Genomic DNA, 25159 nt, shown 5'->3' on the forward strand with positions numbered 1-25159 from the left:
GGTAACATGTCCCGTCAGTATTAAACAATCAGGGGAACAAACTCTCCTCACTTCGACTGTTCACCTGGTAACATGTCCCGCGTATATTAAACCATCAGTGGAACACACTCTCCTCACTTATACTGTTCACCTGGTAAAATGTCCCGTGTATATTAAACCATCAGGGGAACACACTCTCCTCACTTATAATGTTCACCTAGTGAAATGTCCCGCGTGCATTAAAAAATCAGGGGAATACAGTCTCCTCACTTAAACTGTTTGCCTGGTAACATGTCCCGTGTGTATTAAACAATCAGGGGAACACACTCTCCTCACTTATTCTGTTCGCCTTTTGACATGCCCCGTGTTTCTGAAACCATCAGGGGATCACAATCTCCTCACTTATTCTGTTCGCCTGGTAACATGTCCTGTGTGTATTAAACAATCAGGGGAACACACTCTCCTCACTTTACTGTTCACCTGGTAACATGTGCTGTGTGCATTAAACCATCTGGAGAACACACTCTCCTCACTTATACTGTTCACCTGGTAACATGTCCCGTGTATATTAAACAAACAGGGGAACACACTCTCCTCACTATTCTGTTCACCTGGTAACATGTCCCGTGTATATTAAACAAACAGGGGACCACACTCTCCTCACTTATACTGTTCACCTGGTGACATGTCCCGTGTATAATAAACAAACAGGGGAACACACTCTCCTCACTTATACTGTTCACCTGGTAACATGTCCTGTGTATATTAAACCATCAGGCGAAAACATTCTGCTCACTTATACTGTTCACCTGGTGACATGTCTGTGTGTGTGAAACAATCAGGGGAACACACTCTCCTCACTTATACTGTTCACCTGGTAACATGTCCCATGTATATTAAACCATCAGGGGAACACACTCTCCTCACTTATACTGTTCACCTGGTAACATGTCCCGTGTATATTAAACCATCAGGGGAACACACTCTCCTCACTTATACTGTTCACCTGGTAACATGTCCCGTGAATATTAAACCATCAGGGGAACACACTCTCCTCACTTATACTGTTCACCTGGTAACATGTCCCGTGTATATTAAACAATCAGGGGAACACTCTCTCCTCACTTATGCTGTTCACCTGGTAACATGTCCCGTGTGTATTAAACAATCAGGGGAACTCACTCTCCTCACTTATACTGTTCACCTGGTAACATGTCCCGTGTATATTAAACCATCAGGGGAACACACTCTCCTCACTTATGCTGTTCACCTGGTAACATATCCCGTGTATATTAAACAATCAGGGGAACACTCTCTCCTCACTTATACTGTTCACCTGGTAACATGTCTGTGTGTGTTAAACCATCAGGGAAACACACTCTCCTCACTTTACTGTTCACCTGGTAACATGTCCCGTGTATATTGAACCATCAGGGGAACACACTCTCCTCACTTTACTGTTCACCTTGTAACATGTCCCGTGTATATAAAACGAAAACAGGGGAAAACACTTCCTCCCTTATACTGTTCACCTGCTGACATGTCCCGTGTATATTAAACCATCAGGGGAACACACTCTCCTCACTTTACTGTTCACCTGGTAACAAGTCCCGTGTATATTGAACCATCAGGGGAACACACTCTCCTCACTTATACTGTTCACCTGGTAACATGTCTGCGTGTATTATACAATCAGGGGAACACACTCTCCTCACTTATACTGTTCACCTGGTAACATGTCCCGTGTATATTAAACCATCAGGGGAACACACTCTCCTCACTTATACTGTTCTCCTGGTAACATGTCCCGTGTATATTAAACCATCAGGGGAACACACTCTCCTCACTTATACTGTTCATCTGGTAACATGTCCCGTGTGTATTAAACAATCAGGGGAACACACTCTCCTCACTTATACTGTTCACTTGTTAACAAGTCCTGTTTATATTAAACCATCAGGGGAACACACTCTCCTCACTTATACTGTTCACTTGTTAACATGTCCCGTGTATATTAAACAATCAGGGGAACACACTCTCCTCACTTATACTGTTCACCTGTTAACAAGTCCTGTTTATATTAAACCATCAGGGGAACACACTCTCCTCACTTATACTATTCACCTGGTAACATGTCCCTTGTATATTAAACCATCAGGGGAACACACTCTCCTCACTTATACTGGTCACCTGGTAACATGTCCCGTGTATATTAAACAATCAGGGGAACATACTCTCCTCACTTACACTGTTAACCTGGTAACATGTCCCATGTATATTAAACCATCAGGGGAACATACTCTCCTCACTTACACTGTTAACCTGGTAACATGTCCCACGTATATTAAACCATCAGGGGAACACACTATCCTCACTAATACTATTCAGCTAGTAACATGTCCCGTGTATAATAATCAATCTGGGGAACACACTCTCCTCACTTATACTGTTCACCTGGTAACATGTCCCTTGTATATTAAACCATCAGGGGAACACACTCTCCTCACTTATACTGTTCACCTGTTAACAAGTCCTGTTTATATTAAACCATCAGGGGAACACACTCTCCTCACTTATACTGTTCACCTGGTAACATGTCCCTTGTATATTAAACCATCAGGGGAACACACTCTCCTCACTTATACTGGTCACCTGGTAACATGTCCCGTGTATATTAAACAATCAGGGGAACACACTCTCCTCACTTATACTGTTCACCTGGTAACATGTCCGGTGAATATTAAACCTTCAGGGGAACACACTCTCCTCACTTATACTGTTCACCTGGTAACATGTCCCGTGTCTATTAAACCATCAGGGGAACACACTCTCCTCACTTATACTGTTCACCTGGTAACATGTCCCGTTTATATTAAACCATCAGGGGAACACACTCTCCTCACTTATACTGTTCACCTGGTAACATGTCCTGTGTATATTAAACCATCAGGGGAACACTCTCTCCTCACTTATACTGTTCACCTGGTAACATGCCCTGTGTGTATTAAACAATCAGGGGAACACACTCTCTTCAATTATACTGTTCACCTGGTAACATGTCCCGTGTCTCTTAAACCATCAGGGGAAAACACTCTCCTCACTTATACTGTTCACCTGGTAACATGTCCCGTGTCTCTTAAACCATCAGGGGAAAACACTCTCCTCACTTATACTGTTCACCTGCAAACATGTCCCGTCAGTTATTAAACAATCAGGGGAACAAACTCTCCTCACTTATACTGTTCACCTGGTAACATGTCCCGTGTATATTAAACCATCAGGGGAACACAGTCTCCTCACTTATACTGTTCACCTGGTAACATGTCACATGCATATTAAACCATCAGGGGAACACACTCTCATCACTTATACTGTTCACCTGGTAACATGGTCCCGTGTATATTAAACCATCAGGGGAACACTCTCTCCTCACTTATACTGTTCACCTGGTAACATGCCCTGTGTGTATTAAACAATCAGGGGAACACACTCTCCTCACTTATACTGTTCACCTGGTAACATGTCCCGTGTGTATTAAACCATCAGGGGAACACAATCTCCTCACTTATACTGTTCACCTGGTAACATGTCCTGTGTGCATTAAACCATCAGGCGAACACACTCTCCTCACTAATACTGTTCACATGGTGACATGTCCTGTCAGTATTAAACAATCAGGGGAACACACTCTCCTCAATTATACTGTTCACCTGGTGACATGTCCTGTGTATATTAAACCATCAGGGGAACACACTCTCCTCACTTATATTGTTCACCTGGTGACATGTCCTGTGTGTATTTAACCATCAGGGGATCATACTCTCCTCACTTATACTGTTTACCTGGTAACATGACCCGTGTGTATTAAACAATCAGGGGAACATACTCTCCTCACTTATACTGTTCATCTGGTAACATGTCCTGTGCATATTAAACCATCAGGGGAACACACTCTCCTCACATATTCTGTTCACCTGGTAACATGTCCCGTGTATATTAAACAATCAGGGGAACACACTCTCCTCACTTATACTGTTCATCTGGTAACATGTCCCGTGTATATTAAACAATCAGGGGAACACACTCTGCTCACTTCTACTGTTCACCTGGTAACATTTCCCGTGTATATTAAACAATCAGGGGAACACACTCTGCTCACTTCTACTGTTCACCTGGTAACATGTCCTGTGCATATTAAACCATCAGGGGAACACACTCTCCTCACATATTCTGTTCACCTGGTAACATGTCCTGTGCATATTAAACCATCAGGGGAACACACTCTCCTCACTTATGCTGTTCACCTGGTAACATGTCCTGTGCATATTAAACCATCAGGGGAACACACTCTCCTCACATATTCTGTTCACCTGGTAACATGTCCCGTGTATATTAAACAATCAGGGGAACACACTCTCCTCACTTATACTGTTCATCTGGTAACATGTCCCGTGTATATTAAACAATCAGGGGAACACACTCTGCTCACTTCTACTGTTCACCTGGTAACATTTCCCGTGTATATTAAACAATCAGGGGAACACACTCTGCTCACTTCTACTGTTCACCTGGTAACATTTCCCGTGTATATTAAACAATCAGGGGAACACACTCTCCTCACATATTCTGTTCACCTGGTAACATGTCCCATGTGTATTAAACCATCAGGGGAACACACTCTCCTCACTTATATTGTTCACCTGGTGACATGTCCTGTGTGTATTTAACCATCAGGGGATCATACTCTCCTCACTTATACTGTTTACCTGGTAACATGTCCCGTGTGTATTAAACAATCAGGGGAACACACTCTCCTCACTTATACTGTTCATCTGGTAACATGTCCTGTGTATATTAAACAATCAGGAGAACACACTCTCCTCACTTACACTGTTCACCTGGTAACACGTCCCGTGTATATTAAACCATCAGGGGAACACACTCTCCTCACATATACTGTTCACCTGGTAACATGTCCCGTGTATATTAAACCATCAGGGGAACACACTCTCCTCACTTATACTGTTCACCTGGTAACATGTCCCGTGTGTATTAAACCATCAGGGGAACACAATCTCCTCACTTACACTGTTCACCTGGTGACATGTCCCGTGTGTATTAAACCATCAGGGGAACACACTCTCCTCACTTATACTGTTCACCTGGTAACATGTCCCGTGTGTATTAAACCATCAGGGGAACACACTCTCCTCACTTATCCTGTTCACCTGGTAACATGTCCTTTGTATATTAAACCATCAGGGGAACACACTCTCCTCACTTATACTGTTCATCTGGTAACATGTCCTTTGTATATTAAACCATCAGGGGAACACACTCTCCTCACTTATACTCTTCATCTGGTAACATGTCCCATATGTATTAAACCATCAGGGGAACACACTCTCCTCACTTATACTGTTCACCTGGTAACATGTCCTGTGTATATTTAACCATCAGGGGAACACACTCTCCTCACTTATACTGTTCACCTGTTGACATGTCCGTGTATATAAAACAATTAGGGGAACACACTCTCTTCACTTATACTCTTCATCTGGTAACATGTCCCATATGTATTAAACCATCAGGGGAACACACTCTCCTCACTTATACTGTTCACCTGGTAACATGTCCCGTGTATATTAAACAATCAGGAGAACACAATCTCCTCACTTATACTGTTCACCTGGTAACATGTCCCGTGTATATTAAGCCATCAGGGGAAAACACTCTCCTCACTTATACTGTTCACCTGGTAACATGTCCCGTGTGCATTAAACAATCAGGGGAACACACTCTCCTCACTTATACTGTTCACCTGGTGACATGTCCCGTCAGTATTAAACAATCAGGGGAACAAACTCTCCTCACTTATACTGTTCACCTGGAAACATGTCCCGTGAGCATTAAACCATCAGGGGAACACACTCTCTTCAATTATACTGTTCACCTGGCAATATGTCCCGTGTATATTAAACCGTCAGGGGAAAACACTCTCCTCACTTATACTTTTCACCTGGTAACATGCCCTGTGTGTATTAAACAATCAAGGGAACACACTCTCCTCACTTATACTGTTCACCTGCAAACATGTCCCGTGTGCATTGAACAATCAGGGGAACACACTCTCCTCACTTATACTGTTCACCTGGTAACATGTCCCGTGTATATTAAACCATCAGGGGAACACAGTCTGCTCACTTATACTGTTCACCTGGTGACATGTCCCGTCAGTTATTAAACAATCAGGGGAACAAACTCTCCTCACTTATCCTGTTCACCTGGTAAAATGTCCCGTGTATATTAAACCATCAGGGGAACACAGTCTGCTCACTTATACTGTTCACCTGGTAACATGTCCCTTGCATATTAAACCATCAGGGGAACACACTCTCATCACTTATACTGTTCACCTGGTTACATGTCCCGTGTATATTAAACAATCAGGGGAAAACATTCCCCTCACTTATACTGTTCACCTGTTAACATGTCCCGTGTATATTAAACCATCAGGGGAACACACTCTCATCACTTATACTGTTCACCTGGTGACATGTCCCATGTGTATTAAACCATCAGGGGAACACACTCTCCTCACTTACACTGTTCACCTGGTGACATGTCCTGTGTATATTAAACAATCAGGGGAACACACTCTCCTCACTTATACTGTTCACCGGGTAACATGTCCCGTGCGTATTAAACCATCAGGGGAACACACTCTCCTCACTTATACTGTTCACCTGTTGACATGTCCGTGTATATAAAACAATCAGTGGAACACACTCTCCTCACATATACTGTTCACCTGGAAACATGTCCCGTGTATATTAAACCATCAGGGGAACACACTCTCCTCACTTATACTGTTCACCTGGTAACATGTCCCATGTATATGAAACCATCAGAGGAACACACTCTCCTCACTTCTCCCGTTCACCTGGTAACATGTCCCGTGTATATTAAACCATCAGGGGAACACACTCTCCTCACTTATACTGTTCACCTGGTAACATGTCCCGTGTATATTAAACCATCAGGGGAACACACTCTCCTCACTTATACTGTTCACCTGGAAACCTGTCCCGTGCATATTAAACCATCAGGGGAACACACTCTCTTCAATTATACTGTTCACCTGGCAATATGTCCCGTGTATATTAAACCGTCAGGGGAAAACACTCTCCTCACTTCTACTTTTCACCTGGTAACATGCCCTGTGTGTATTAAACAATCAGGGGAACACACTCTCCTCACTTATACTGTTCATCTGGTAACATGTCCTGTGTATATTTAACCATCAGGGGAACACACTCTCCTCACTTATACTGTTCACCTGGTAACATGTCCTGTGTATATTTAACCATCAGGGGAACACACTCTCCTCACTTATACTGTTCACCTGTTGACATGTCCCGTGTATATTAAACAATCAGGAGAACACAATCTCCTCACTTATACTGTTCACCTGGTAACATGTCCCGTGTATATTAAGCCATCAGGGGAACACACTCTCCTCACTTATACTGTTCATCTGGTAACATGTCCCATATGTATTAAACCATCAGGGGAACACACTCTCCTCACTTATACTGTTCACCTGGTAACATGTCCCGTGTATATTAAGCCATCAGGGGAACACACTCTCCTCACTTATACTGTTCACCTGGTGACATGTCCCGTGTGTATTAAACAATCAGGGGAACAAACTCTCCTCACTTATACTGTTCACCTGGAAACATGTCCCGTGTGCATTAAACCATCAGGGGAACACACTCTCTTCAATTATACTGTTCACCTGGCAATATGTCCCGTGTATATTAAACCGTCAGGGGAAAACACTCTCCTCACTTATACTTTTCACCTGGTAACATGCCCTGTGTGTATTAAACCATCAGGGGAACAAACTCTCCTCACTTATACTGTTCACCTGGTGACATGTCCCATGTGTATTAAACCATCAGGGGAACACACTCTCCTCACTTATACTGTTCACCTGTTGACATGTCCGTGTATATAAAACAATCAGTGGAACACACTCTCTTCACTTATACTGTTCACCGGGTGACATGTCCCGTCAGTTATTAAACAATCAGGGGAACAAACTCTCCTCACTTATCCTGTTCACCTGGTAAAATGTCCCGTGTATATTAAACCATCAGGGGAACACAGTCTGCTCACTTATACTGTTCACCTGGTAACATGTCCCTTGCATATTAAACCATCAGGGGAACACACTCTCATCACTTATACTGTTCACCTGGTAACATGTCCCGTGTATATTAAACCATCAGGGGAACACAGTCTCCTCACTTATACTGTTCACCTGGTAACATGTCCCATGTATATTAAACAATCAGGGGAACACATTCCCCTCACTTATACTGTTCACCTGGTAAAATGTCCCGTGTATATTAAACCATCAGGGGAACACACTCTCATGACTTATACTGTTCACCTGGTGACATGTCCCATGTGTATTAAACCATCAGGGGAACACACTCTCCTCACTTACACTGTTCACCTGGTGACATGTCCTGTGTATATTAAACAATCAGGGGAACACACTCTCCTCACTTATACTGTTCACCTGGTAACATGTCCCGTGTGTATTAAACCATCAGGGGAACACAATCTCCTCACTTATACTGTTCACCTGGTAACATGCCCTGTGTGTATTAAACAATCAGGGGAACACACTCTCCTCACTTATACTGTTCACCTGGTAACATGTCCCGTCAGTATTAAACCATCAGGGGAACACACTCTCCTCACTAATACTGTTCACATGGTGACATGTCCTGTCAGTATTAAACAATCAGGGGAACACACTCTCCTCACTTATACTGTTCACCTGGTAACATGTCCCGTCAGTATTAAACCATCAGGGGAACACACTCTCCTCACTAATACTGTTCACATGGTGACATGTCCTGTCAGTATTAAACAATCAGGGGAACACACTCTCCTCACTTATACTGTTCACCTGGTAACATGTCCTGTGTATATTTAACAATCAGGGGAACACACTCTCCTCAATTATACTGTTCACCTGGTGACATGTCCTGTGTATATTAAACCATCAGGGGAACACACTCTCCTCACTTATATTGTTCACCTGGTGACATGTCCTGTGTGTATTTAACCATCAGGGGATCATACTCTCCTCACTTATACTGTTTACCTGGTAACATGTCCCGTGTGTATTAAACAATCAGGGGAACATACTCTCCTCACTTATACTGTTCATCTGGCAACACGTCCCGTGTGTATTAAACCATCAGGGGAACACACTCTCCTCACTTATGCTGTTCACCTGGTAACATGTCCTGTGCATATTAAACCATCAGGGGAACACACTCTCCTCACATATTCTGTTCACCTGGTAACATGTCCCGTGTATATTAAACAATCAGGGGAACACACTCTCCTCACTTATACTGTTCATCTGGTAACATGTCCCGTGTATATTAAACAATCAGGGGAACACACTCTGCTCACTTCTACTGTTCATCTGGTGTCATGTCCCATGTGTATTAAACCATCAGGGGAACACACTCTCCTCACTTACACTGTTCACCTGGTAACATGTCCCGTGTGCATTAAACAATCAGGGGAACACACTCTCCTCACTTATACCGTTCACCTGGTGACATGTCCCGTCAGTATTAAACAATCAGGGGAACACACTCTCCTCACTTATACTGTTCATCTGGTAACATGTCCTGTGTATATTTAACCATCAGGGGAAAACACTCTCCTCACTTATACTGTTCACCTGGTAACATGTCCCGTGTATATTTAACCATCAGGGGAAAACACTCTCCTCACTTATACTGTTCACCTGGTAACATGTCCCGTGTATATTTAACCATCAGGGGAACTCACTCTCCTCACTTATACTGTTCATCTGGTAACATGTCCCATATGTATTAAACCATCAGGGGAACACACTCTCCTCACTTATACTGTTCACCTGGTAACATGTCCCGTGTATATTTAACCATCAGGGGAAAACACTCTCCTCACTTATACTGTTCACCTGGTAACATGTCCCGTGTATATTAAACAATCAGGAGAACACAATCTCCTCACTTATACTGTTCACCTGGTAACATGTCCCATATGTATTAAACCATCAGGGGAACACACTCTCCTCACTTATACTGTTCACCTGGTAACATGTCCCGTGTATATTAAACAATCAGGAGAACACAATCTCCTCACTTATACTGTTCACCTGGTAACATGTCCCGTGTATATTAAACAATCAGGAGAACACAATCTCCTCACTTATACTGTTCACCTGGTAACATGTCCCGTGTATATTAAGCCATCAGGGGAACACACTCTCCTCACTTATACTGTTCACCTGGTGACATGTCCCGTGTGTATTAAACAATCAGGGGAACACAATCTCCTCACTTATACTGTTCACCTGGTAACATGTCCCGTGTATATTAAACAATCAGGAGAACACAATCTCCTCACTTATACTGTTCACCTGGTAACATGTCCCGTGTATATTAAACAATCAGGAGAACACAATCTCCTCACTTATACTGTTCACCTGGTAACATGTCCCGTGTATATTAAGCCATCAGGGGAACACACTCTCCTCACTTATACTGTTCACCTGGTAACATGTCCCGTGTATATTAAACAATCAGGAGAACACAATCTCCTCACTTATACTGTTCACCTGGTAACATGTCCCGTGTGTATTAAACAATCAGGGGAACAAACTCTCCTCACTTATACTGTTCACCTGGAAACATGTCCCGTGTGCATTAAACCATCAGGGGAACACACTCTCTTCAATTATACTGTTCACCTGGCAATATGTCCCGTGTATATTAAACCGTCAGGGGAAAACACTCTCCTCACTTATACTTTTCACCTGGTAACATGCCCTGTGTGTATTAAACAATCAAGGGAACACACTCTCCTCACTTATACTGTTCACCTGGAAACATGTCCCGTGTGCATTAAACCATCAGGGGAACAAACTCTCCTCACTTATACTGTTCACCTGGTGACATGTCCCATGTGTATTAAACCATCAGGGGAACACACTCTCCTCACTTATACTGTTCACCTGGTGACATGTCCCATGTATATTAAACAATCAGGGGAACACACTCTCCTCACTTATACTGTTCACCGGGTAACATGTCCCGTGCGTATTAAACCATCAGGGGAACACACTCTCCTCACTTATACTGTTCACCTGGTAACATGTCCCATGTATATTAAACAATCAGGGGAACACACTCTCCTCACTTATACTTTTCATCTGGTAACATGTCCCATGTGTATTAAACCATCAGGGGAACACACTCTCCTCACTTATACTTTTCATCTGGTAACATGTCCCATGTGTATTAAACCATCAGGGGAACACACTCTCCTCACTTATACTGTTCACCTGGTGACATGTCCCATGTATATTAAACAATCAGGGGAACACACTCTCCTCACTTATACTGTTCACCGGGTAACATGTCCCATGTGTATTAAACCATCAGGGGAACACACTCTCCTCACTTATACTTTTCATCTGGTAACATGTCCCATGTGTATTAAACCATCAGGGGAACACACTCTCCTCACTTATACTGTTCACCTGGTGACATGTCCCATGTATATTAAACAATCAGGGGAACACACTCTCCTCACTTATACTTTTCATCTGGTAACATGTCCCATGTGTATTAAACCATCAGGGGAACACACTCTCCTCACTTATACTGTTCACCTGGTGACATGTCCCATGTATATTAAACAATCAGGGAACACACTCTCCTCACTTATACTGTTCACCGGGTAACATGTCCCGTGCGTATTAAACCATCAGGGGAACACACTCTCCTCACTTATACTGTTCACCGGGTAACATGTCCCGTGCGTATTAAACCATCAGGGGAACACACTCTCCTCACTTATACTGTTCACCGGGTAACATGTCCCGTGCGTATTAAACCATCAGGGGAACACACTCTCCTCACTTATACTGTTCACCGGGTAACATGTCCCATGTGTATTAAACCATCAGGGGAACACACTCTCCTCACTTACACTGTTCACCTGGTGACATGTCCCATGTATATTAAACAATCAGGGAACACACTCTCCTCACTTATACTGTTCATGTGGTAACATGTCCCATGTGTATTAAACCATCAGGGGAACGCACTCTCCTCACTTATACTGTTCACCTGGTGACATGTCCCGTGTATATTAAACCATCAGGGGAACACACTCTCCTCACTTATACTGTTCACCTGGTAACATGTCCCGTGAGTATTAAACAATCAGGGGAACACACTCTCCTCACTTATACTGTTCACCTGGTAACATGTCCCGTGAGTATTAAACAATCAGGGGAACACACTCTCCTCACTTATACTGTTCACCTGGTAACATGTCCTGTGTATATTAAACCATCAGGGGAACACACTCTCCTCACTTATACTGTTCACCTGTTGACATGTCCGTGTATATAAAACAATCAGGGGAACACACTCTCCTCACTTATACTGTTCATCTGGTAACATGTCCCATATGTATTAAACCATCAGGGGAACACACTCTCCTCACTTATACTGTTCACCTGGTGACATGTCCCGTGTATATTAAACAATCAGGAGAACACAATCTCCTCACTTATACTGTTCATCTGGTAACATGTCCCGTGTGCACTAAACCATCAGGGGAACACACTCTCCTCAATAATGCTGTTCATCTGGTAACATGTCCCGTGTGTATTAAACCATCAGGGGAACACACTCTCCTCACTGATACTGTTCATGTGGTAACATGTCCCGTGTGTATTAAACCATCAGGGGAACACACTCTCCTCACTTAAACTTTTCACCTGCTGACATGTCCCGTGTGTATTAAACAATCAGGGGAACACAGTCTCCTCACTTATACTATTCACCTGTTGACATGTCCCATGTACATTAAACCATCAGGGGAACACACTCTGCTCTCTTAAACTGTTCACCTGGTAACATGTCCCATGTATATTAAACCATCAGGGGAACACACTCTCCTCACTTAAACTTTTCACCTGCTGACATGTCCCGTGTGTATTAAACAATCAGGGGAACACAGTCTCCTCACTTACACTGTTAACCTGGTAACATGTCCCGTGTATATTAAACAATCAGGGGAACACACTCTCCTCACTTATACTGTTCACCTGTTAACAAGTCCTGTCTATATTAAACCAACAATGGAACACACTCTCCTCACTTCTACTGTTCACCTGGTAACATGTCCCGTGTATATTAAGCTATTAGGGGAAAACTCTCTCCTCACTTATACTTTTCACCTGGTAACATGTCCCGTGTGCATTAAACAATCAGGGGAACACACACTCCTCACATATACTGTTCACCTGGTAACATGTCCCATGTATATTAAACCATCAGGGGAACACACTCTCCTCACTTCTCCCGTTCACCTGGTAACATGTCCCGTGTATATTAAACCATCAGGGGAACACTCTCTCCTCACTTATACTGTTCACCTGGTAACATGTCCCGTGTGTATTAAACCATCAGGGGAACACACTCTCCTCACTTATACTGTTCACCTGGAAACCTGTCCCGTGTATATTAAACCATCAGGGGAACACACTCTCTTCAATTATACTGTTCACCTGGCAATATGTCCCGTGTATATTAAACCGTCAGGGGAAAACACTCTCCTCACTTATACTTTTCACCTGGTAACATGCCCTGTGTGTATTAAACAATCAGGGGAACACACTCTCCTCACTTATACTGTTCACCTGGTAACATGTCCCGTGTATATTAAGCCATCAGGGGAACACACTCTCCTCACTTATACTGTTCACCTGCAAACATGTCCTGTGTGCATTGAACAATCAGGGGAACACACTCTCCTCACTTATACTGTTCACCTGGTAACATGTCCCGTGTATATTAAGCCATCAGGGGAACACACTCTCCTCACTTATACTGTTCACCTGCAAACATGTCCTGTGTGCATTGAACAATCAGGGGAACACACTCTCCTCACTTATACTGTTCACCTGGTAACATGTCCCGTGTGTATTAAACCATCAGGGGAACACACTCTCCTCACTTATACAGTTCACCTGGTAACATGTCCCGTGAGTATTAAACAATCAGGGGAACACACTCTCCTCACTTATACTGTTCACCTGGTAACATGTCCCGTGTATATTAAACCATCAGGGGAACACATCTCCTCACTTATACTGTTCACCTGGTAACATGTCCCGTGAGTATTAAACAATCAGGGGAACACAGTCTCCTCACTTATACTGTTCACCTGGTAGCATGTCCCTTGCATATTAAACCATCAGGGGAACACACTCTCATCACTTATACTGTTCATCTGGTAACATGTCCCGTGTATATTAAACCATCAGGGGAACACAGTCTCCTCACTTATACTGTTCTCCTGGTGACATGTCCCGTGTATATTAAACCATCAGGGGAACACACTCTCCTCACTTATACTGTTCACCTGGTAACATGTCCCGTGAGTATTAAACAATCAGGGGAACACACTCTCCTCACTTATACAGATCACCTGGTAACATGTCCTGTGTATATTAAACCATCAGGGGAACACACTCTCCTCACTTATACTGTTCACCTGTTGACATGTCCGTGTATATAAAACAATCAGGGGAACACACTCTCCTCACTTATACTGTTCATCTGGTAACATGTCCCATATGTATTAAACCATCAGGGGAACACACTCTCCTCACTTATACTGTTCACCTGGTGACATGTCCCGTGTATATTAAACAATCAGGAGAACACAATCTCCTCACTTATACTGTTCATCTGGTAACATGTCCCGTGTGCACTAAACCATCAGGGGAACACACTCTCCTCAATAATGCTGTTCATCTGGTAACATGTCCCGTGTGTATTAAACCATCAGGGGAACACACTCTCCTCACTTATACTGTTCATGTGGTAACATGTCCCGTGTGTATTAAACCATCAGGGGAACACACTCTCCTCACTTATACTGTTCACCTGGAAACCTGTCCCGTGTATATTAAACCATCAGGGGAACACAATCTCCTCACTTATACTATTCACCTGTTGACATGTCCCATGTACATTAAACCATCAGGGGAACACACTCTGCTCTCTTAAACTGTTCACCTGGTAACATGTCCCATGTATATTAAACCATCAGGGGAACACACTCTCCTCACTTAAACTTTTCACCTGCTGACATGTCCCGTGTGTATTAAACAATCAGGGGAACACAGTCTCCTCACTTACACTGTTAACCTGGTAACATGTCCCGTGTATATTAAACAATCAGGGGAACACACTCTCCTCACTTATACTGTTCACCTGTTAACAAGTCCTGTCTATATTAAACCAACAATGGAACACACTCTCCTCACTTCTACTGTTCACCTGGTAACATGTCCCGTGTATATTAAACCATCAGGGGAACACACTCTCCTCACTTATACTGTTCAGCTGGTAACATGTCCCGTGTATATTAAGCTATTAGGGGAAAACTCTCTCCTCACTTATACTGTTCACCTGGTAACATGTCCCGTGTGCATTAAACAATCAGGGGAACACACTCTCCTCACATATACTGTTCACCTGGAAACATGTCCCGTGTATATTAAACCATCAGGGGAACACACTCTCCTCACTTATACTGTTCACCTGGTAACATGTCCCATGTATATTAAACCATCAGGGGAACACACTCTCCTCACTTCTCCCGTTCACCTGGTAACATGTCCCGTGTATATTAAACCATCAGGGGAACACTCTCTCCTCACTTATACTGTTCACCTGGTAACATGTCCCGTGTGTATTAAACCATCAGGGGAACACACTCTCCTCACTTATACTGTTCACCTGGAAACCTGTCCCGTGTATATTAAACCATCAGGGGAACACACTCTCTTCAATTATACTGTTCACCTGGCAATATGTCCCGTGTATATTAAACCGTCAGGGGAAAACACTCTCCTCACTTATACTTTTCACCTGGTAACATGCCCTGTGTGTATTAAACAATCTGGGGAACACACTCTCCTCACTTATACTGTTCACCTGGTAACATGTCCCGTGTATATTAAGCCATCAGGGGAACACACTCTCCTCACTTATACTGTTCACCTGCAAACATGTCCTGTGTGCATTAAACCATCAGGGGAACACACTCTCCTCACTTATACTGTTCACCTGGTAACATGTCCCGTCAGTTATTAAACAATCAGGGGAACAAACTCTCCTCACTTATACTGTTCACCTGGTAACATGTCCCATGTATATGAAACCATCAGGGGAACACACTCTCCTCACTTATACTGTTCACCTGGTAACATGTCCCATGTATATTAAACAATCAGGGGAACACATTCCCCTCACTTATACTGTTAACCTGGTAACATGTCCCGTGTATATTAAACCATCAGGGGAACACACTCTCCTCACTTATACTGTTCACCTGGTAACATGTCCCATGTATATTAAACAATCAGGGGAACACATTCCCCTCACTTATACTGTTAACCTGGTAACATGTCCCGTGTATATTAAACCATCAGGGGAACACATCTCCTCACTTATACTGTTCACCTGGTAACATGTCCCGTGAGTATTAAACAATCAGGGGAACACAGTCTCCTCACTTATACTGTTCACCTGGTAACATGTCCCTTGCATATTAAACCATCAGGGGAACACACTCTCATCACTTATACTGTTCATCTGGTAACATGTCCCGTGTATATTAAACCATCAGGGGAACACAGTCTCCTCACTTATACTGTTCTCCTGGTAACATGTCCCATGTATATTAAACAATCAGGGGAACACATTCCCCTCACTTATACTGTTAACCTGGTAACATGTCCCTTGCATATTAAACCATCAGGGGAACACACTCTCCTCACTTATACTGTTCACCTGGTGTCATGTCCCATGTGTATTAAACCATCAGGGGAACACACTCTCCTCACTTACACTGTTCACCTGGTGACATGTCCCATGTATATTAAACCATCAGGGGAACACACTCTCCTCACTTATACCGTTCACCTGGTAACATGACCCGTCAGTATTAAACAATCAGGGGAACACACTCTCCTCACTTACACTGTTCACCTGGTGAAATGTCCTGTGTATATTAAACCATCAGGGGAACACACTCTCATCACATATACTGTTCACCTGGTAACATGTCCCGTGTATATTAAACCATCAGGGGAACACACTCTCCTCACTTATACTGTTCACCTGGTGACATGTCCTGTGTATTTTAAACAATCAGGGGAACACACTCTCCTCACTTATACTGTTCATGTGGTAACATGTCCCATGTGTATTAAACCATCAGGGGAACACACTCTCCTCACTTACACTGTTCACCTGGTAACATGTCCCATGTGTATTAAACCATCAGGGGAACACACTCTCCTCACTTACACTGTTCACCTGGTGACATGTCCCGTGTATATTAAACCATCAGGGGAACACAATCTCCTCACTTATACTGTTCACCTGGTAACATGTCCTGTGCGTATTAAACCATCTGGGGAACACATTCTCCTCACTTATACTGTTCACCTGGTGACATGTCCTGTGTATTTTAAACAATCAGGGGAACACACTCTCCTCACTTATACTGTTCATGTGGTAACATGTCCCATGTGTATTAAACCATCAGGGGAACACACTCTCCTCACTTATACTGTTCACCTGTTGACATGTCCGTGTATATAAAACAATCAGTGGAACACACTCTACTCACTTATACTTTTCATCTGGTAACATGTCCCATGTGTATTAAACCATCAGGGGAACACACTCTCCTCACTTATACTGTTCACCTGGTGACATGTCCCGTGTATATTAAACAATCAGGAGAACACAATCTCCTCACTTATACTGTTCATCTGGTAACATGTCCCGTGTGTACTAAACCATCAGGGGAAAACACTCTCCTCACTTATACTGTTCATGTGGTAACATGTCCCATGTGTATTAAACCATCAGGGGAACACACTCTCCTCACTTATACTGTTCACCTGGTGACATGTCCCGTGTATATTAAACCATCAGGGGAACACACTCTCCTCACTTATACTGTTCACCTGGTAACATGTCCCGTGAGTATTAAACAATCAGGGGAACACACTCTCCTCACTTATACAGATCACCTGGTAACATGTCCTGTGTATATTAAACCATCAGGGGAACACACTCTCCTCACTTATACTGTTCACCTGTTGACATGTCCGTGTATATAAAACAATCAGGGGAACACACTCTCCTCACTTATACTGTTCATCTGGTAACATGTCCCATATGTATTAAACCATCAGGGGAACACACTCTCCTCACTTATACTGTTCACCTGGTGACATGTCCCGTGTATATTAAACAATCAGGAGAACACAATCTCCTCACTTATACTGTTCATCTGGTAACATGTCCCGTGTGCACTAAACCATCAGGGGAACACACTCTCCTCACTAATGCTGTTCATCTGGTAACATGTCCCGTGTGTATTAAACCATCAGGGGAACACACTCTCCTCACTTATACTGTTCATGTGGTAACATGTCCCGTGTGTATTAAACCATCAGGGGAACACAATCTCCTCACTTATACTATTCACCTGTTGACATGTCCCATGTACATTAAACCATCAGGGGAACACACTCTGCTCTCTTAAACTGTTCACCTGGTAACATGTCCCATGTATATTAAACCATCAGGGGAACACACTCTCCTCACTTAAACTTTTCACCTGCTGACATGTCCCGTGTGTATTAAACAATCAGGGGAACACAGTCTCCTCACTTACACTGTTAACCTGGTAACATGTCCCGTGTATATTAAACAATCAGGGGAACACACTCTCCTCACTTATACTGTTCACCTGTTAACAAGTCCTGTCTATATTAAACCAACAATGGAACACACTCTCCTCACTTCTACTGTTCACCTGGTAACATGTCCCGTGTATATTAAACCATCAGGGGAACACACTCTCCTCACTTATACTGTTCAGCTGGTTACATGTCCCGTGTATATTAAGCCATTAGGGGAAAACTCTCTCCTCACTTATACTGTTCACCTGGTAACATGTCCCGTGTGTATTAAACCATCAGGGGAACACACTCTCCTCACTTATACTGTTCACCTGGAAACCTGTCCCGTGTATATTAAACCATCAGGGGAACACACTCTCTTCAATTATACTGTTCACCTGGCAATATGTCCCGTGTATATTAAACCGTCAGGGGAAAACACTCTCCTCACTTATACTGTTCACCTGGTAACATGTCCCGTGTATATTAAGCCATCAGGGGAACACACTCTCCTCACTTATACTGTTCACCTGCAAACATGTCCTGTGTGCATTGAACAATCAGGGGAACACACTCTCCTCACTTATACTGTTCACCTGGTAACATGTCCCGTGTATATTAAGCCATCAGGGGAACACACTCTCCTCACTTATACTGTTCACCTGGTAACATGTCCCGTGTATATTAAACCATCAGGGGAACACACTCTCCTCACTTATACTGTTCACCTGGTAACATGCCCCGTGTGTATTAAACAATCAGGGGAACACACTCTCCTCACTTATACTGTTCACCTGGTAACATGTCCCGTCAGTTATTAAACAATCAGGGGAACAAACTCTCCTCACTTATACTGTTCACCTGGTAACATGTCCCATGTGTATTAAACAATCAGGGGAACACATCTCCTCACTTATACTGTTCACCTGGTAACATGTCCCGTGTATATTAAACCATCAGGGGAACACATCTCCTCACTTATACTGTTCACCTGGTAACATGTCCCGTGAGTATTAAACAATCAGGGGAACACAGTCTCCTCACTTATACTGTTCACCTGGTAGCATGTCCCTTGCATATTAAACCATCAGGGGAACACACTCTCATCACTTATACTGTTCATCTGGTAACATGTCCCGTGTATATTAAACCATCAGGGGAACACAGTCTCCTCACTTATACTGTTCTCCTGGTAACATGTCCCATGTATATTAAGCCATCAGGGGAACACACTCTCCTCACTTATACTGTTCACCTGGAAACCTGTCCCGTGTATATTAAACCATCAGGGGAACACACTCTCTTCAATTATACTGTTCACCTGGCAATATGTCCCGTGTATATTAAACCGTCAGGGGAAAACTCTCTCCTCACTTATACTTTTCACCTGGTAACATGCCCCTTGCATAACATGCTCATTTCCCGGCGGAGCAGCAGGAGAAGGTAGCGACTCTTCGGTGGGTAAGTGAAGGCAACAGGAGCTGTGTTTTAAAAGTTGTACTTACTGTTTTCCTTGTGTTCAAGTTACTTTTGGCGCGGGAGGAACCGGAAGCTGGACGGCAGCAAGGACTCCTGGGTAGGTATTTTCTTTAAAGGTGCGGAGCAGAGTTAACCCGAGACACTACACATGTAGTGTCTCCCACCCATCCTGCTCCTCTAACCTAATAATAAGACCCTTTTTACCCTCCTCCTCTAACCAAAAAGGACTGAGCAGGTAAGCTATTTACTGTTTTTGTTAATATCTATAGTTGTACTTAATTAAGGGGTAATTGAATAAAAGAAATGGCAGCCAGTGTAGTGTATTGCTCCTCCTGCAGAATGTTCGAGGTGAGGGGAACCTCCGGTGACCCTGCCGACTTCACCTGCTGGAAGTGCATCCGTCTCCAGCTCCTATCAGACCGTGTTAGGGAACTGGAGCTGGAGCTGGATGAACTGAGGATCATTCGGGAAGCTGAGGGGTTGATAGATAGAAGCTACACGGAGGTCGCTACTCCACAAATCAAAGGCAGCTGGGTAACAGTTAGAGGTGGGAAGAGGTCAGTGCAGGGATCTCCTGTGGTCGTTCCCCTCAACAACAAGTATACAGTTTTAGATACTGTTGGGGGGGACGGCCTATCGGGGGCAGGCTGCAGTGACCGGGCCTCTGGCACGGGGTCCTGCACTGTGGCTCAGAAGGGAAGGAGGGAGAATGGGAGAGCACTAGTCATCGGGGACTCGATGGTGAGGAGTACGGACAGGCGGTTCTGTGGGCGCAGGCGAGACGCACGGATGGTTTGTTGCCTCCCTGGTGCCAGGGTCCGTGATGTTTGTGATCGCGTCTTCAGGATCCTTAAAGGGGAGGGGGAGCAGCCAGAGGTCGTGGTGCACATTGGCACCAACGACGTAGGAAGGAAGGGTGGCACAGATGTTAGAAGTGAGTTTAGGGAGTTAGGCTGGAAGCTGAAAGCTCGGACGGACAGAGTTGTTATCTCTGGTTTGTTGCCGGCGCCACGTGATAGTGAGGCTAGGAATAGGGAGAGAGCACAGCTGAACACGTGGCTGCAGGAATGGTGTAGGAGGGAGGGCTTCCAGTTCTTGGATAATTGGACTGCATTCTGGGGAAGATGGGACCTGTTCAAACAGGACGGGCTGCATCTGAACCAGAGGGGCACCAATATCCTGGGAGGGAGGTTTGCTAGTACTGTTCGGGAGGGTTTAAACTAGTTTGGGAGGGGGATGGGAACCGGACTTGTAGTCCAGGGACCAGTGGGTCCACTCAGAAAGACAAAGAGTGTAGTGAGGTATTGGGGAAGGTAGCACTGTCACAGAGGACAGATGGGCACGGAGAAGGGTTAAAGTGCGTATACTTCAACGCAAGAAGCATCAGGAATAAGGTGAGTGAATTGAAGGCGTGGATGGGCACTTGGGACTACGATGTTGTGGCCATCACTGAAACGTGGATAGGTGAGGGGGAGGAATGGTTTTTGGAGGTACCTGGTTATAGATGTTTTCATAAGATTAGGAATGGTGGTAAAAGAGGTGGGGGGGTGGCATTGTTAGTTAGAAATAGTGTAACAACTGCTGAAAGAATTTTCGAGGAGGATCTGCCGACTGAGGCACTGTGGGTTGAGGTCAGGAACAGGAAAGGAGCAGTCACCTTGATGGGAGTTTTCTATAGGCCCCCCAATAGCAGCAGGGAGGTGGAAGAGCAGATTGGGAAACAGATTTTGGAAAGGAGCAGAAGTCACAGGGTAGTAATTATGGGGGATTTCAACTTCCCAAATATTGATTGGCAACTCTTTAGATCGAATAGTTTGGATGGGGTAGTGTTTGTGCAGTATGTCCAGGAAGCTTTTCTGACTCAGTATGTAGACTGCCCGACCAGAGGGGAGGCAATATTGGATTTGGTACTAGGTAATGAACCAGGGCAAGTGATAGAGCTGTTGGTGGGCGAGCACTTTGGAGATAGTGATCACAATTCTGTAGCATTCACTGTGGTAATGGAGAGGGATAGGTATGTGCAACAGGGCAAGGTTTACAATTGGGGGAAGGGTAGATATGATGCTGTCAGGCAGGAACTGAGGAGCATAAGTTGGGAGCATATGCTGGCAGGGAAGGGCACGGTCGAAATGTGGAACTTTTTCAAGGAGCAGATAGTAGGGGCCATTGATAAGCATGTCCCTGTCAGACAGGGAAGGGATGGTCATGTGAGGGAACCGTGGTTGACAAGAGAGGTTGAGAGTCTTGTTAGGAAGAAGAAGGATGCGTATATAAAGTTGAGGAAAAAGGGCACAGGCATAGCTCTGGAGGGATACAAGATGGCCAGGAAGGATCTGAAGAAAGGGATTAGGAGAGCTAAGAGAGGGCATGAAAAATGCTTGGCGGGTAGGATAAAAGAAAACCCCAAGGCCTTTTACGCGTATGTCAGAAATATGAGGATGACTAGGGGGACCGTAGGTCCGGTCAAGGACAATAGCGGGAGACTGTGTGTTGAGCCGGAAGAGATAAGTGAGGTTTTGAATGAGTACTTCTCTTCGGTATTTACGAATGAGAAGGGGTGTATTACTGAAGAGGACGGTGTGAAACAGACTGGTAAGCTCGAGGAAGTGCTCGTTAGGAGGGAAGATGTGTTGGGGTTTTTGAATAACTTGAAGATAGACAAGTCTCCCGGGCCTGACGGGGTATATCCAAGGATGTTATGGGAAGCAAGGGATGAAATTGCAGAGCCGCTGGCAATGATCTTTTCATCTTCTCTGCTGACGGGGGTGGTACCAGGTGATTGGAGGGTGGCAAATGTTGTGCCCCTGTTCAAGAAAGGGAATAGGAACAACCCTGGGAATTACAGGCCAGTTAGTCTTACTTCGGTGGTAGGCAAGTTGATGGAAAAGGTGCTGAGGGATAGGATTTCTGAGCATCTGGAAAGACACTGCTTGATTCGGGACAGTCAGCACGGTTTTGTGAGGGGTAGGTCTTGCCTCACAAGCCTGATTGAATTCTTTGAGCAGGTGACCAAGCAAGTGGATGAGGGTAAACCAGTGGATGTGGTGTACATGGATTTTAGTAAGGCATTTGATAAGGTCCCCCATGGTAGACTTATGGAGAAAGTCAGGAGGCATGGGATAGTGGGGAATGTGGCCAGTTGGATTAAGAATTGGCTAACTGATAGAAGGCAGAGAGTGGTCTTAGATGGTAAATACTCAGCCTGGAGCCCAGTTACCAGTGGCGTGCCGCAGGGATCAGTTCTGGGTCCTCTCCTGTTTGTGATTTTTATTAACGACTTGGATGAGGAAGTCGAAGGGTGGGTCAGTAAATTTGCAGATGATACAAAGGTTGGTGGAGTTGTGGATACCGAGGAGGGCTATTGTCGTCTGCAAAGGGACTTGGATAGGTTGCAGTGCTGGGCTGAAAAGTGGCAGATGGAGTTTAACCCTGAAAAGTGTGAGGTCGTCCATTTTGGAAGGACAAACATGAATGCAAAATACTGGGTTAACGGTAGGGTTCTTGGGCATGTGGAGGAGCAGAGAGACCTTGGGGTCTATGTGCATAGATCATTGAAAGTTGCAACTCAAGTGGATAGGGTGTGAAGAAGGCATATGGGGTGTTAGCGTTCATTAGCAGAGGGATTGAATTTAAGAGCCGTGAGGTGATGATGCAGCTGTACAGGACCTTGGTAAGGCCTCATTTGGAGTACTGTGTGCAGTTCTGGTCGCCTCATTTTAGGAAGGATGTGGAAGCCTTGGAGAGGGTGCAGAGGAGATTTACCAGGATGTTGCCTGGAATGGAGAATAAGTCTTACGAGGAAAGGCTGAACATTCTAGGCCTCTTCTCATTAGAACGGAGAAGGATGAGGGGTGACATGATAGAGGTTTATAAGATGATCAGGGGAATAGATAGGGTAGACAGTCAGAAACTTTTTCCCCGGGTGGAGCAAAGCGTTACAAGGGGTCATAAATTTAAGGTGAAGGGTGGGAGATATAAGGGGGATGTCAGGGGAAGGTTCTTTACCCAGAGAGTGGTCGGGGCATGGAATGCCTTGCCCGGGGAAGTTGTTGAGTCAGAAACTTTAGGGACTTTCAAAAGGCTTTTGGATAGGTATATGGATAAAGGAGAATGATGGGGTATAGATTAAATTGTCCTTGACAGAGGACAAAGGATCGGCACAACATTGTGGGCCGAAGGGCCTGTTCTGTGCTGTATGCTCTATGTTCTATGTTCTATCAGGGGAACTCACTCTCCTCACTGACACTGTTCACCTGGCAACATGTCCCGTGCGTATTAAACCATCAGGGGAACACACTATCCTCACTTATACTGTTCACCTGGTAACATATCCCGTGTGTATTAAACAATCAGGGGAACACACTCTCCTCACTTACACTGTTCACCTGGTAACATGTCCCGAGTGTATTAAACAATCAGGGGAACACACTCTCTTCACTTACACTGTTCACCTGGTAACATGTCCCGTGTGTATTAAACAATCAGGGGAACACACTCTCCTCACCTATACTGTTCACCTGGTAACATGTCCCGTGCGTATTAAACCATCAGGGGAACACACTCTCCTCACTTATACTGTTCACCTGGTAACATGTCCTGTGTGTATTAAACAATCAGGGGAACACACTCTCCTCACATATACTGTTCACCTGGTAACATGTCCTGTGTGTATTAAACCATCAGGGGAACACACTCTCCTCACTTACACTGTTCACCTGGTAACATGCCCCGTTTGTATTAAACCATCAGGGGAACACACTCACCTCACCTATACTGTTCACCTGGTAACATGTCCTGGGTGTATTAAACAATCAGGGGAAC

The sequence above is a fragment of the Heterodontus francisci genome, unplaced genomic scaffold, assembly GCF_036365525.1.
Source record: "Heterodontus francisci isolate sHetFra1 unplaced genomic scaffold, sHetFra1.hap1 HAP1_SCAFFOLD_376, whole genome shotgun sequence".
Classification (NCBI taxonomy): domain Eukaryota; kingdom Metazoa; phylum Chordata; class Chondrichthyes; order Heterodontiformes; family Heterodontidae; genus Heterodontus; species Heterodontus francisci.